Below are 10,935 nucleotides of genomic sequence, written 5' to 3'. Positions count from 1 at the left end.
TTTATTTTGAAAAGAAAAATGAAAGGGGACATGAAAAACAGGCACTGTTATTTAGGCTTCCTCTTATTTAAAATGTGAAAAGTACTTTTCACAAAGGAAATACTCATTTGCATATGCTCATAAAATATTTATGCTGAAATATACAAAACACAGTCATTTATGATCCCTTAATTAGTCTTAAAGTAGAATAAGAACTTAATTAAAATATAATTTGTTAATTCATTACTGTTGGATTATAACTTTGACACCGATTTTTAGTAATTAACAGGTCTTGAAAGTACAAAATTTATTTGGTCGCTTTTACTGTATTTTTTCTTTAACACTTCCTTTTTTTTTTTTTTGACATTGCTACATTTTAAAAAGGGGAAAGCATCAAGTTAGGACTCTTATCCTAAAGAAGGATTTAGACAATATTATCAAATGGCTTCTGCTTAAATGTTACTTTTTAAAGGGGCGTCCCCTGACCATCCCATAAAATTGTATCTTATCCTCCTATGATTATCTGTATCACCTGGCTTTATTTTTCTTCATAATATTACCATTTAACAGTTTTTGTATTTACTTGTTTGATTGTTTATTTCCTTACTACTATAATACAAGTTCCATGAGGACAGCTAATCTGTCTGCTTTATTCACTGCTAAATTTCCAGAGTCTAGAACAGTGCCTGATACATAGTAGGCATTCATGTAATGTGTACTGAATAAATGGATACTTCTTACTAAGTTGCATGGACATGAACTGGATGATACACAGTTAAAAACAATGCATACATATGAATACAGCTTTGAGATGATCAGACCATTGGAGTTTAAATAAACTAATTTTATTTTCAGAAATGTTCAGTGAGCTGATCCAAAACAGGTCCCAAAAGAACTGCAAATCACATTCTACAAGGAAATACAAAAATATAAGTATGAAAAGATCTTTGTGGCTTGTAAACAAAATTTAAAATATGTCTAAGATAACTATCTTAACTCTTGGCTCTTGAGATGATAGATGCAAATTTTAATTGCAAGTGTATTAAATAAACAAAAGATGTAAAATGTAAAAATATAATGTTTAGTGAAATATTTGAAACATCAGCTTTAAAATATTTATTCATGGTATATCAGGGGCTATGGTAGGTGAAAGTTAAATAACACTCCACCTCTGTCCTTTCAAAATCCACCATCACAAAAGGAGACGTGGAAACAGATTTCTCTTACTGAGCTTTGAGACTAGTAATAGGACATGCTGGTTTCCCAGAACGGGGTTATAAACCACGAGTAAAGGTTAAGAGGCAAGAAACAAGATGACATGTCTGGGAATCCACAAGAGGAAAGGTTTCTGATCTAGAAAGTACAAGACAGAAAATGATGAGAAAACCCTAAGTTAATTGTTTAAGAAGCCAAATAGTAATGTTTTACCATAATAACATACAACATTTCTTACCAAGAAGTTTTGTACAATACTAGCATATTCTGTAGAGGATGTATTCATTGGGTATAGACATCATTATTTCTGAAAATGACCTAAACTCTATCGTTGTTGACCAGAGAAAACATTACTAGTAATACTGCAACTAACCAATGCATTTCTCCAATGATACAGAAACAATCATAAGAGTTTACATTTCTTTTCCATGAGATGAACCATCTGCTAAATTGCTGTTTGAGATTTGAAGCTAGTCCCAATTGTTAGTTTATTAAATGTAATAAGTTACAATAATGAAGTGTTAAAATTATAATGAACACTGGCAGAAAAAACTAGGTTTTCAAATAGAATTATAAAAATCTTAACTTTTGCATTTTTTGACTTGTGGTTTTAATATTACCAGTCTAGTACACTATCACTTGCTCTGCTGCATTTTAAAAAATATAAAGCAAAAAGAAAAATGTCATACAAGAACAATCTACTTAGTGCATATACAAATACATTACTACCAAAGCAATTCTTCAAAATAGAAATCAATAACTCTAATGTGATTCATTCTGCAGAGGAAGATTTATTAAAAAAAAAAAACAAGTAAATCTCTTTAATACAACGTTATACTATGTTGATTTTTAAAACATAATTATGTTTTAGTAAAATTTCATGTAACTTACTGCACATGGAAAGCATTTAAAAGATGTTTGATGGGCTAATGCTTCTCAAGAGACTTAGTATTACCAGGTATAAACAAAGAGAAGATATAAGTCTTCTTAGACTCACCCCAATCACCTTAATTTTCTGGTTAAACTTTACTGAATGAAAATGAAATACTAACTCTAACACTTAAATAGAAGCAAAATATCTATATAAACATACATATACATGTATATACATACATTATATACAAACATGAGAATTTGGCTTGGTATAAAATCTTTATAAATTTTTTCCTTGTGATTTTTTTCCAAGTCCAAATTATACTGTTTTTAAAATAGATGTAATATTTGTCTATGTGTGGTTATGTGCCAACACAAAAACCACACACACAGAGTCATGCAATATAAGTTAGTTCATTGCAGTTGTTTAAATAAAAGACTTTCATGAGAAATATAAAAAGCATCTTTTTCCATCGATTTTTTTTTAAGTGGAAACATTTTAGATTTGATCTTACAATGGAAAAAGGTTGTATCTTAAAATAGTTCTTTCTCTAAGATAAGATATTAGGCTAATTGAGAAAACAATCCTATAGAAAGGCCTCTGATCAATATGACTCAACCAAGCTATAAAATCTCGATGAAAGATTATGAAAATCCATAGCCATCCTGAAAAGCAAGAAAGGCAAATATCAAGTTCTCAGAAATGAAGAGGAAACTCATATCTTGAGTGGTGAGCAACAGACTGATGCAGAAATGTGGAGTCTAATTCATAGAAAAATTACTTCAGAAGACATGCCCGTGGGAGACACACTTGAAATCACATCCACAGGGATGCCCCCATACCCCCTTGCAAGCACGACTCCCAAGAAAAATACATTCCACAAATGGGGAACTCTGAGTTGAACTGAAATATCTATAAAACACTTGAGGAAACAAAACAGCTGAGAATAGGAGCAAGTGACACATTCAAACTCACACCCCTGGAACTGGATATAATAGATGGACGTGAAAGAAACTTTAAATAAATATACCTAAAATACATAACTTGATAAAGACTATAAGAAAACCCAGAAAGCAAGAAGAGATAATGGAAAAAACAGGCAGATCTTTTAAAGATCCAAACTAATTTTAGAATTGATGTTCACTGAAACTGAGTATTAAAAATTTAACACACAAGTTAAGCAGTAGATTAAATCTAACTGAAGAAAGTGAAGTATTAGTTTGAAAGACAGATTTCAGGCAATCGTGTAGAATGAAACACAGTGGATTAAAGAGACAGGGAAAAAGAGACTAAGAGATGCGAAGGTTACAGTGAGCAAGTCCAATCTGTATTTAATATGGACTTCAGAGTTTTATAAATTAAATCAGATTGAACACCAAACAGGATACATCTTAAAAATTCGAATCTAGGTAAAAATATGAATAACAGTATTTGTTTCAAAACATAGTGTAGAATTTTGGAGTCAGGGATGTTTCACTGATGCTTGGGAATGCTACAAAATCTAGATATAAAGGTATGTGGATTGATCACGTCAAGGTTATTTTAAAGGTAAAATTTATTATTTGTCTACATAATAATATATATGTTGGGAAAGATTGACGGCAGGAGGAGAAGGGAGCAACAGAGGATGAGATGGGTGGATGGCATCATCGACTCAATGGACATAAGTTTGAGAAAACTCTGGGAGATAGTGAAGGACAGGGAAGCCTGGCAGGCTACAGTCCATGGGGGTCACAAACAGTCGGACACAACTGACCAACTAAACAACAACAAATAATAATAAATAGACAACTATGAAGAAAAACCAAAAGGGTCAGCCAACTGTATTCATGGGAAATACATAAATTTACGATCTGCCTTAGAAAGCATCACTATGAACAAAGTCAGTGTAGGTGATGGAATTCCAGTTGAGCTATTTCAAATTCTCAAAGGTGATGCTGTGAAAGTGCTGCACTCGATATGCCAGCAAATTTGGAAAACTCAGCAGTGGCCACAGGACCAGAAAAGGTCAGTTTTCGTTCCAATCCCAAAGAAAGGCAATGCCAAAGAATGCTCAAACTACCGCACAATTGCACTCATCTCACATGCTAGTAAAGTAATGCTCAAAATTCTCCAAGCCAGGCTTCAGCAATACGTGAACCATGAACTTCCAGATGTTCAAGCTGGTTTAGAAAAGGCAGAGGAACCAGAGATCAAATTGCCAACATCCGCTGGATCATCGAAAAAGCAAGAGAGTTCCAGAAAAACATCTATTTCTGCTTTATTGACTATGCCAAAGCCTTTGACTGTGTGGATCACAAGAAACTGTGGAAAATTCTGAAAGAGATGGGAATACCAGACCATCTGACCTGTCTCTTGAGAAACCTGTATGCAGGTCAGGAAGCAACAGTTAGAACTGGACATGGAACAACAGACTGGTTCCAAATAGGAAAAGGAGTATGTCAAGGCTGTATATTGTCACCCTGCTTATTTAACTTATATGCAGAGTACATCATGAGAAACGCTGGGCTGGAAGAAACACAAGCTGGAATCAAGACTGCCGGGAGAAATATCAATAACCTCAGATATGTGGATGACACCACCCTTATGGCAGAAAGTGAAGAAGAACTAAAGAGCCTCTTGATGAAGGTGAAAGAGGAGAGTGAACAAGTTGGCTTAAAGCTCAACGTTCAGAAAACTAAGATCATGGCATCTGGTCCCATCACTTCATGGGAAATAGATGGGGAAACAGTGGAAACAGTGGCAGACTTTATTTTTTGGGGCTCCAGAATCACTGCTGATGGTGACTGCAGCCATGAAATTAAAAGACGCTTACTCCTTGGAAGGAAGGTTATGGCCAACCTAGATAGCATATTGAAAAGCAGAGACATTACTTTGCCAACAAAAGTCCGTCTAGTCAAGGCTATGGTTTTTCCAGTGGTCATGTATGGATGTGAGAGTTGGGTGGTAAAGAAAGCTGAGCGCCGCAGAATTGATGCTTTTGAACTGTGGTGTTGGAGAAGACTCTTGAGAGTCCCTTGGACTGCAAGGAGATCCAATCAATCCATCCTAAACGAGATCAATCCTGGGTGTTCATTGGAAGGTCTGATGTTGAAGCTGAAACTCCAATACTTTGGCCACCTCATGCGAAGTGTTGACTCATTGGAAAAGACCCTAATGCTGGGTAGGAGTGGGGGCGGGAGGAGAAGGGGACGACAGAGGATGAGATGGTTGGATGGCATCACCGACTTGATGGACATGGGTTTGGGTGGACTCCGGGAGTTGGTGATGGACAGAGAGGCCTGGCATGCTGCAATTCATGGGGTCGCAAAGAGTCAGACACGACTGAGCGACTGAACTGATCTGACCTGAAACATGTTGTAGAGTCTCTCATTTTTTTTAAATTTATTTTTAATTGGAGGATAATTGCTTTACAATGTTGTGTTGGTTTCTGCAACACATCAACATGAATCAGCCATAGGTATACACATGCCTCTTCTGTCGAATCTCCCTTCCACCTCCCACCCCATTCCACCCCTCGAGGTTGTCACAAAACACTGGGTTTGAGCTCCCTGTGTCATACAGAAAATTCTCATTGTCTATCTATTTTTACATATAATAATGTATATGTTTCAATGATACTCTCTCAACTCATTCCACCCTCTCCTTCCCCACTGTGTCCACAAGTCTGTTCTCTATATCTGTATCTCCACTGCAAATAGGTTCATCAGTACCATCCTTCTAGATTCCCTATGTATATGTGTGTTAATATATGATGTTTGTTTTTCTCTTTAACTTAAAAGCTTTCGCACAGCAAATGATAAACAAGATTAAAAGACAGTGCTCAGAACGGAGAAAATAATTGCAAATGAAACAACTGACAAAGACTTAATCTCCAGAACATATAAGCAGCTCATACAGCTCAATATCAGGGAAACAAACAGCCCAATCAAAAAATGGGCAGAAGACCTAAACAGACATTTCTCCAAAGAAAAAGTACAGATGGCCAATAAGCACGTGAAAAGACGCTCAGCATTGCTCATTATTAGAGAAATGCAAATCAAAACTATAATGAGGTATTACCTCACACCAGTCAGAATGCCCATCATCAAAAAGTCTACAAACTATAAATGCTGGAGAAGGTTTGGAGAAAAGGGAACCCTCCTACATTGTTGGTGGAGATGTAAATTGATCCAGCCACTATGGAGAAAAGTATGGAGATTCCTTAAAAAACTAGTAATAAAACTACCGTAAGACCCTCTCATTTTAGATTTGTCTACAAAAATTATTTGAACCAGATAATTGAAGTGGCAAATGTTAAACACATAGTGAATAAAGGATTAAGAACATATGAGCTACCCAAAAGGAAGCACTTGATATGTACTGCTGCTTGCCGGACAGTGACACTAAACTTCTTAAAACCAGAGGAAGCCATCGTCCAGGCTACAGAAGCTACCACTGTGTCTCACCAGTTCTAAGTATTCGCTTCCTTTGAGTCGATGAGTCACTGTTGCCTGGGTATTGATGGGATCATGTAACTTCTCTGTAATCGAATACAGTCCAATAATGGACACAACTAAATTGGACTCAGCTATTTTAAACAGTTTCTGGAGAGGAGTCTCTGACACAGTGTCTCCCAACATGCTATCAAATTACCTATGAAGATGCAGAAAAAGATGAGAACATAAATGCAAGAGAAAACCAGGTATAATAAGGAATGCACATGCAGGAAGAAAGGGAATTCCTACATATGAAGAGACCTGTGGGACTGGCAGGCAAAACCACAATTCATGATCAACTCATATGCTGCAACCAGAGGCACCCATTCTGAAGTTGGTAGGTTGTGGGGTTTTTTCTAATCCCTCCTACACTTTCTGCTCCCTCAGAAACATAAGATCTGGAACAAACTCCACTGAGCGGCGGGTGTGGAGTAGGCCAGTATCCTGCTGCTGTGAAGTAGGCGCTTTTAAAGACAAAGTGTGCTCCTTTCCATTCTCATCCCCATAACCATCACACCCACATCCATTCACAGCCAGCTCTCAGAAAACAACTGAAGCGGGGACACGGACCCCTGGTGGCACACTGCATTGCGTTCTGGAAAGTGGTGCGCCCCACAAGCAAAACACTACGGGTAAGGGCAGAGAAACACACAGCTGAGTATGTGTGCATTTCTGGGATTTGCCTACTCCGTCTATCTTAGTGTCAGAAGTCACAGAAAATTCCTTTTTATATCACCAGAATAGGACTAGCTGAAGCATGTTCATACCAATCTTTAGGGATTGGGGGGAGCTTGGCAGTTCACCTAGGGATACCTGATAAGGAGAGTTCACCTGTCCCCAAGAAGAGAATGAATGAGGTCAAGCACAATGACATGTTCTAAGGCTTGGCAGACACCAATTCTAGACTGAGGTCGAATTGAAAATAATGGGTGTTATAAATATCCTTCACGTGTCTGTGTGTGTGCACGTGCTTAGTCATGTCCGACTCTTTGTGACCTCATAGACTGTGGCCCACCAGGCTCCTCTGTTCATGGGATTACCCAGGCAAGAATACTGGAGTGGGTTGCCATTTCCTTCTCCAGGGGATCTTCCCGACCCAAGGATTGAACCCATGTCTCTTGCGTCTCCTGCACCGGCAGGCAGGTTCTTTACCACCGGCACCACCAGGGAAGCCCAATATCCTGTCCCAAAAGAAAACAGAATATTGTCTTATAGACTTAGATGTTGAGGAAGCCCCTTTAAATTCACTACTTTTGTAATCAGTGATTTTTAGAAATGAGCATGTTCGAGGGTCCAAGAAGCCAGAAATCTATGTGGTGAAAATGTAGCTAGGTAAAGAATCTGCCTGCAATGCAGGAGACCTGGGTTCAATTCCTGGGTCAGGAAGATCCTCTGGAGAAGGAAATGGCAACCCACTCCAGTATTCTTGCCTGGGGAATCCCATGGAAAGAGGACCCTGGCAGGCTACAGTCTGTGGAGTCGCAAGAGTTGGACACAATTTAGCATCCAAACCACATGTTCAAGGGTCCAAAAAGCCAGAAATCTATATGGTGTAAATAGGCAAAGACTATGAAAATGAGATTTTTACCATTAGGTAACAATCAGATATATTTGCAAGATATAATATATGTGAAATGTACAATAATGCTGATAATAGTATTGCTTGTAAAAGCAAAATACTGAAGAAAAGCATTAATACCTAAGGAAAACATTACTATTGAACAACATGGACTTGGTCAAATTATGGAACCATCTAGAACTTCCCAAAATAAATTTTAAAGTGCATATGCAAGTTATGACTTGTAATTACTTTTAAAAAGTTATGAAGTATGAGCAAAACATTTTTTGAAATTTGTATACATACATATATTTGCATATGGTGAGAAAATATCTGAAAAGTTAATCCTAATAATGTAAAAGAGGCTACCTGAAAGTGGGGGGGATTATAGTTGATTCATATTTTTATTTTTGCTTATCTGAATTACAAAATGCAGATAAAAATATCAGAAAATTTCCTAGGATAAACCTTTTTGTACAATAATTTTTAAGCCAGTATGTACAACAATATCAGCCAACAATATAAAGATTTGCAAGATTAACTATAGCAGTGTAAGTTAAATTTGAATTTGAGGCACTAGTAGACAAATTGATACTAAAGAAAATAGAAAATAGAAGAAATCTCTTCCAGAAGTTATTAAAAAGTGAATAAAGAGATAAAAATCAAGTATGGGAGACAATGATAGAAATGACAGGATGAAATACAAGGATGAAACTAAATAATAACTCAAGAAAAGGGAGGCTTAAAGGTTTATAGCTTGAAGGTTTCATGAGTTTTCCCTAATTTAGGCTGGAAAGGAATCTTGGAAATTCTTTAAGATTTTTTTTCCTGAAAGGGATATGTCTTAGGTTGAAGGCAAAGACTGGCTTATAATAATTCTGTCAACTATCTTTGTTCACTTTTTATACTTTACCCAATAGCAAGAAATGTGTTTCATATTTAATAAACTGTTTTCTTAATATCTCTTGCTATTCTCCAAAATTATACTACCGGCATGTTCATAATGACGAATCCACTTTTGTGGCTGTCATGGCAGCTTGCTGCTGCTGCTGCTAAGTCACTTCAGTTGTGTCTGACTCTGCGCAACCCCATAGACGGCAGCCCACCAGGCTCCCCTGTCCCCGGGATTCTCCAGGCAAGAACACCAGAGTGGGTTGTCATTTCCTTCTCCAATGCATGAAAGTGAAAAGTGAAAGTGAAGTCGCACAGTCGTGTCCGACTCCTAGCGACCCCACGGACTGTAGCCTACCAGGCTCCTCCGTCCATGGGATTTTCCAGGCAACAGTACTGCAGTGGGATGCCATTGCCTTCTCCGGTCATGGCAGCTTAAGAATTGCTTAAGGACATGCCGCACGCCTGCCAATGCAGGAGACACGGGTTCAGTCCAAGGTCTGCAAAGATCCCACATGCTGCGGGGCAGCGAAGCCTATTTGCCACAGTTATTGAGCCTGTGTCTAGAGCCAGGGAGCTGCAACCTCTGAGCCCATGTGCCGAAACTCCTGAGTGCTGCATGCGCTAGAGCCTCTGCTCCACAAAAGGAGAAGCCGCCCCTATGAGAAGCCCACAAGCCACAGCTGGAGAAAAACCCGGGTAGCAATGCAGACCTAGCACAGCCAAAACTAAAATAAATAAAATAAAAACACACATGTAGAAGATGGCTGAACTCAAACAATACACTAAAAGTGGTTATCTTTGGGTAAATGTTACCCTATGTACACACTTTATACATTTTCAAAATTTTCAAAACACTAATACTTTCAAGTTAGAAAAAAAGTTAGAAAATCTAAAAATAAGGGCATACAGATTTCATATACCATATAATGACAAATATTTCTTTACAAACTATTATATATACTATGATCTCAACTGAGGAGAGAAAGATAAGACAGAAATACTTTGAAAAATGTTAACAACTGCATTCAGTGAGTGGTGGAAAGATGACTGATTCATTTATTCCTTCTACTTTTCAGTATTTTTTATTTTATAAGAGAAAATGTATACATTTCATACTGAGAATAAAACTTTATAGGTAATAATAAAGATAAAAATTTACATTTTTCAGTTCAGTTCAGTTTAGTTCAGTCGCTCAGTCATGTCCAATGCTTTGCAACCCCATGGACTGCAGCACGCCAGGCCTCCCTGTTCATCACCAACTCCCAGAGCTTACTCAAACTCTTGTCTATTAAGTCAGTGATGCCATCCAACCATTTTATCCTCTGTCGCCCCTTTCTCCTCCTGCCTTCAATCTTTCCCAGCATCAGGGTCTTTTCATATGAGTCAGTTCTTCGCATCAGGTGGCCAAAGTACTGGAGTTTCAGCTTCAGCATCAGTCCTTCCAATGAATATTCAGGACTGATTTCCTTTAGGATGCACTGGTTGGATCTCCATGCCGTCCAAGGGACTGTCAAGAGTCTTCTCTAATACCACAGTTCGAAAGCATCAGTTCTTCGGCGCTAAGCTTTCTTTATGGTTTAACTCTCACATTCAAACATGACTACTGGAAAAACCTACATTTTTACATGAGTTTAACTAATTAATCTATCAGAATTAATTTTTGCAGAGACTTTTCGGTCAGCATGACCTTCTTTTTATAAAGGTAAAACATTTCCTGAAGTTGTTGCCTCAAATATATATCAAAATTGATATGATTATTCATTAATACTTTGTTTAGATTTTACCTGAAAGTAACAGAGAAACTTTAATATAACTCAGGATGGTTGAAATTTTACTTAGTATCGAGAAGCCTCAAATATAAAGACACTGATCACCCTAAATAAAAGCATCAAACACTGATTATTTTTAACCTATCATACCCTCAATCTGATTCCATT

The 10,935-nt window shown here is 37.4% G+C and overlaps 1 protein-coding gene across 10 annotated transcripts in view; it reads right to left on the bottom strand.

Moving 5' to 3' along the window:
• PACRG (parkin coregulated) overlaps positions 1-10,935 on the bottom strand; it is a 523,593-nt gene that overhangs the window by 441,779 nt on the left and 70,879 nt on the right. The window lies entirely within an intron of this gene.

Source organism: Giraffa tippelskirchi, chromosome 9 (assembly GCF_054371585.1).
Source record: "Giraffa tippelskirchi isolate mGirTip1 chromosome 9, T2T-mGirTip1v1.2.pri, whole genome shotgun sequence".
NCBI lineage: Eukaryota > Metazoa > Chordata > Mammalia > Artiodactyla > Giraffidae > Giraffa > Giraffa tippelskirchi.
The sequence above is the reverse complement of the archived record's forward strand: the minus strand, read 5'-3'. Positions and strand labels throughout refer to the sequence as shown.